The following is a 5927-nucleotide window of genomic DNA, read 5'->3' as shown; positions in this document are numbered from 1 at the left end:
ACCCCTGGACAACCAGGTATGTGGTCATCCGGCTCCAGGAGGGGATGAGCTAACTATCTGAGCAGGAGGTCACTCCCCCAGCATCAACCTCTGTTCCTTCCTGTGCCTTCCTGGGACCATCCTAAGGCACTGTCGATTTCACTTCCATAAGCCTCTGAGATGAGCCAGAACAGTGTGTTAATAAAATCCAGTCCAAGGCTATGTTGTGTCTAAGACTGCAAGTTCGGAGCCTGTTCTATTTCCAATCCAAATTGATGTCCAGCCACATGGCCCACTAACCTCATCAGAGGTTCTGTAATGAGGTTTAATAGCAGAGTGAAGATACTTCAATAATAAAATGCATAAAGAGCTAATAAAAAATGCATAAAGATTTCTTCAATAATAAATGGGAAAATAAGATGCCCCAAATTCGGATATAAACCCTTCCCATTATCAAATTCCTAGGGAAAAATTTAGAGATTAAAATCCCAAAGAGATTAAAGTCCAAAATCAAAGTATTTAGCCCTTGCGAATTAAAGCCCAAAGAAAGTCCAAATTGCCCAAGTTACATTTAAGTTCAAAGCAGTGGAGATCCTCCCCAGTTCCCCACTCTGCTCGGTCTCAGGCAGCAGCGCTCTTGGTGTCTGAGCAGAGGGAGGAACTCCATGAGCAGCTGGATCCTGAGTTGACTTCCGCTGGGGTGTATGTGTGTACCTCCTCAGCACCTCAGAAATGAGATCATTCAACTCCAGGCCTCTCATGCACTCCCTTTTTTAACAGCCCAAATAATTAATAGCACATTAAAGCTTATCAAAGCTCTCTCCTGACACCAATAAAATTTAGAAAACCAGGCATTCTGAAGCCCCTACAGTTGTCCCAGGCAAAATTATGTTCCCAGCCCCAGTGCTCAGTTTTGCCAGAGACCATAGCAGAGCATCCTGGTACCTGAGGGAAGCAGGAAGCCAGAGATGGTCCCGGTCCAGCCCTAACAGGTTCCCATCAGTGCGTGCCAGTATCCCAGAGTCCATGACTTTTACCCAGCCATCACAGGGTTATTCCTGACACTGTTTTATTAATGCCCTGCTTCTCCCTCCATGGAGAACACCGCCATATCCCCACATGCCTGGAATCTCCTCTGCTGGAATTGGCCTCTCCCTGCTGTCACCTCCCAGGCCAGGGCTCAGCACCTGAAATGGCAGAATATTGGCTGCTCCAGCAAGGAGTCAGACTGGGATGGAAATTTCAAAGGAAGTATCCAGAAACTGGTTTCACAGCTCAAAACCCTCACTCTTGTCAAGGGTATTAAAAAAAATAAGTGTGTGGGAGATTGACAGGAAGGTATTTGTGAAGAGGACATCTTTAGAGACAGCTGAGCTGTGAGTTCCACCTACCTAAGGGGAGAGGCAGGTGTAACTGTACCTTATCTCAAGTCTGCTAGGGGGTCTTCAATGGGACCACTCAGACAGCAGACTGTTATGTCCCCTGTAGTGTGGGAGAATGAGTGCCTGACATGTGACCTTCACCTGTAAAATCTACGTGACAGAAGGGAGGAAAGCAGAGGAGGTGGCACGTGGGTGAGTTGCTCTCCCAGTATCTGCTTAGGCAAAGATGCGTTAAGTGTTTCCTAGGGTTTGCATACGGGTTTTGCAAGCAAGAGAGCTGGGATGGTACAAAGGTAGGCCCTGCCCACTGGGCCACACGCAAGAACAATGGGACCTCTGTAGATAGAAGCTGACCATTCAACCTCTGCCCTGCTGCAGGCACTGGCTGGGGAGAGAGAAACCAGCTATAACTTTGTATGAAGTTGGAAGCTTTGACCATTACATGGGATCAGGCATTCTAAATATGAGTTGAATCTAGATATGATTTCAGGTATCATTGAACATTTTATTTCCCCCAAAATAATCCTAAAGGTCATGGATCTTTCCTTGTACATATTCGGGGTTAGTAGAACTTTCCTCCTTAAGTAAATATAAATGGATAGTCAGAAATCAAAGAAAGTTGCTTTGTGATTTCATTTCACATGCCAAGTTCTTTCAAAGAACAGGTCACAGTGGCATAGCACTCTTACAGATTCTTCTTTACTTAACTTGCAGCATGGTTATCTGTGGACACATCTCATCTCTGGCCAGTAGACTGTAAGCTTCTTGTAGACAGGTATCTTCTTTATCGATTACAACTCCTTTCTGAATGTTTGGAACATGGCAGATATTCAGTAAATATCTGAGGGTGAAAGGAAAACAGAAAGGAAGGGAGGATGGGAGAGACAGAGTGAGAGAGAGAGAGAGAGAGAAACGAGAGAGTCAGAGCATCCATGAGACTCTTGTGCAGCAAAGATCAGTTCATCAATAGAACCAGAGTACTATGGGGCTAGAAATTGATGGGCATCTTCCCCACACACTACCATGTATTTTTTGTCTTTGAAGCCTTTGCCACAGATTACCCTCTGGTCCAGAACTGCACATAGCCACTCACTGCTGGCCATTAGTCACAGGTCAGATGAGCAGAAATGCTGCTGGGCTAGTCTAGATTGCTGGCTAGGAGTCTGGAGTTCCTGGTACTAGGTCTGGGCATTCATGCCCGGAACTCTTCATTGCCTCATCTAGTAAGTGGGGATGGCAATGTCTCCTCTGCTAAGCTCTCAGTTATTATGTACAGTATTTGGAAAGGGCAGGTTTCAAAAGTGATTGCCAGGTGCTGGCACCTCCCCCAGATTTCAGCTGCCCTTTGAAAGGCTGTCATAACCCACATAGGCTGGGCCCTGGGGGCTTCCCTCCTGGGCTGGGATCAGAACACTACGATGTAGACAGCTTAGGAGATCCTGGGCCGGGCCCTTCCTCTCTTCATGACTGCAGCCCTTCCCATTTTGCCTGCTCTCCTGAGGACTAAAGGGTTAATGAGTAGGAAAATAAAAGAGATTTTAGTGCCTGCCCTCTCTTTGCAATGCTGCCTTTTCCCTCTTTGACACTTTGCCTTCACTGTCCATTCTATAAAACGGGCTCCGAATGTGCACTGATATTGTCCTGCTGCAGTTAGTGATGAAGTCACATCAGAGCCTCACTTGATGCTGCTTCTCTAACCTGTGGTGTGCATATGCGACAGAGACAAAGAAAGAAAAAGAAAAGGGAGGAGGAGAAGGAGGAAGAGAGAGGGGGTAACAGGGAGGGAGGAAAATAAAGAGAGGGAGGGAGAGGTAAAAGAGGGAGACTTGCCATCTCTCTGTGTTTTTAATTACATAAATAACACATGTTCATTGTAAGAAGTCCCATAATAAAGGGATGTGTTTTTAAGTGAATGGTCTCACCTCACCTCTCTCCTTCTGTCTTGAAGTAAGTCTGGGGACCTCCCTGAAATCTTACAAACTCCAACGTATTTATTTGACCCCACAAATCCTCTGCTTCTCACCTAACCTCACCCCTCCTGTGTTCTTCTACACACACACACACACACACACACACACCCCACATCCTCGTCTCTCTGCTGCCTCACAAATCTCTCCCAAGCACATTTGTTCCATACCCTTCTATAGGCAAAGCCTAGTACATCATAATTGCCAGCCTGGTCTAGAATCCATTGAACTATTCGATGTGTCCTTCACTTTGGAGAATCCTGAAATAGCCATCATAAAATTCCCTTGGCAGCCCCTTCCTAAGGAGGAGGGCCCTCCTGCAGACACCATTAGGAAGGTTGTAGAACTGAGGGGGGAAGTTACCACTGTGAGACTAACATCAATGAAATGCGTCTGAACATTTCCAGCCCCAGTGCTCATTTCCAGCCCCAGAGCTGAGCAAACCATATGTCTTCATAATTTGATTGTGTCCTGGTCCCAGAGGCACCTCCAGCTCTATTGAACACCGATGGAGTTATTTAGGATCATAAATAATATTATCAGAGAGGGTCCACTGGGTAAACAGAGTCAGTGTGTAAATTGTCGGAGTGCGATATTGATTGTTCTTCACTGACTAATGAATTATTCTGTTTAAGAGCACATAGAAATAGTGCATATCATTTCAAGACAATAGGGCCTTTGAAGGATTTTCTTGATGAGCAGCTTCTATCTAGTAGTGTTGGCTGCCATAGCTGAGGAACAGCACTTCATCAGCCACTGTACCACCACAGGAAAATAACAGGCAACCCCATGGTGCAGGGGCCCCAGAAGGAGTTATGAGGTGGAATGAGGGTAAGGAATGGAGACAACTGCCAGATCCAGCCAAATCCAGCCCTCTGCTGCTGCAGGTTTCAGATCAGGTCTCCACGAAGTTCACAGGCTTCAGATCTATTGCAGAAGTGCCCAAGATGAGGGTTCCAGAGTAGGGGCTTATTGACATACGACTTTGTGTATTGTCTATGAGCTATTCATTCCATGCTCTGACCTTCCTCAGTGACCTGCCAGTGGCCAACAGAGCCCACGCTTTTAATGCAAAGCTATTGGTGAGAGTTTCAAAAGGTGGAAGTTGCTGCTAATTTCTGTACCTGCCCCTGCTTTTAAGACTATAGTGACTCTCCTGCCTACAGGTATACATCTTGGCTCCTTTCCTTACTCTATGACCCTTTAACCTTCCCAGTTTCTACCCAGCTCTTGGCCCCTTGTCAGTCTTTATTCTCTTTACTATAGAAGGTCTTTTTATATCTCCCCCCACTCCACTTAACTGTTGTACTGCTTGTCTTTTTCTTAATAGCTTTTCTGAATTCTTTATATTTTACTGAATCTATTTGTACTAATCCTTTACTGAATCTATTTGTTGCAAATATATTTCTTCCCATCTGTGCTTTGTCTCTTCCCTTTCTTCATGCCATTGTTTTGGTGAACATACATTCTTAATTTTAATGTATTTACATTTATCAGTTTTTGAATTCATTATTAATACTTTTTGTGTTATGCTGAAGAAATCTTCCACCCCTCATAGTTACAAAGACAGCCTTCTTTATTTACTTCTAAACGTTTAACAGCTTGGCCTTTTACATTTAAGTCTAGTTTTTCAAGAAATTATCTTTAGGATTTGTGCATTAAGATCCAATTTCAGTTATTCTTTATAAGTACAGGCAATTGTCCTAGCCCCAGTGTTAAGTTGTCCCTTTTCTCCCCAGTGACCTGCAAGGCCACCAGTCATATAGGTTTCCGTGGATATGTCGCTAGCACTGTATTCTGATTCATTGGTCAATTAGTCTATCCCTGTGCTAATACCACTATATATTTTTATTTTTTTAATAGAGACAGGGTCTTGCTATGTTATCCAGGCTAGCCTCCAACTCCTGGCCTCAAGCTTTTCTCCCACCTCAGCCTCCCAAAGTGCTGAGATTACAGCTGTGAGCCACTGCATTCAAGCTATAATACCACAGTATCTTAAACATCTACAGCAGTGGTCCCCAACCTTTTTGGCATCAGGGACTGGATCAGCGGAAGACAATTTTTCCATGGACTTGCAGGGCAGGTGATGATTTCGGGATGGAACTGTTCCACCTTAGATCACCAGGCACTAGTTAGATTCTTCTCCTAAGGAGCGCGCAACCTGGATCCCTTGTATGTGCAGTTCACAATAGGGTTCGTGCTCTTATGAGAATCCAATGCCACCACTGATCTGACAGGAGGCAGAGCTCAGGCAGTAACGCTTGCTGGCCACTCACCTCCTGCTGTGCAGCCCAGTTCCTAACAGGCCACAGACTGGTACTGGTCCACAGCCCAAGGCTAGGGGACCCCTGGTCTTCAGGAATATCTCCTCTTTCTGTTTACTGACTTCCCCCCAGTGACTCTCTAGTACAATCCAGTCCTCAAGACCTAACGCCTCCAGAATTCTTCCATAATCCTCTATTAGCCAGTCTTCTCTCTCTTCCCCTTCTTTGACCTTTACCTCTACCATTGATTTACGATTTATAACATAGTGTTATGTGCATATATCTCTGTCTCACACACTAACTCCTGTGAACAGGGATTATTTCTTTTACTTCTT

This window comes from Hylobates moloch, unplaced genomic scaffold, assembly GCF_009828535.3.
Source record: "Hylobates moloch isolate HMO894 unplaced genomic scaffold, HMol_V3 SCAFFOLD_11, whole genome shotgun sequence".
NCBI lineage: Eukaryota > Metazoa > Chordata > Mammalia > Primates > Hylobatidae > Hylobates > Hylobates moloch.
This window is presented reverse-complemented; position numbering follows the sequence as displayed.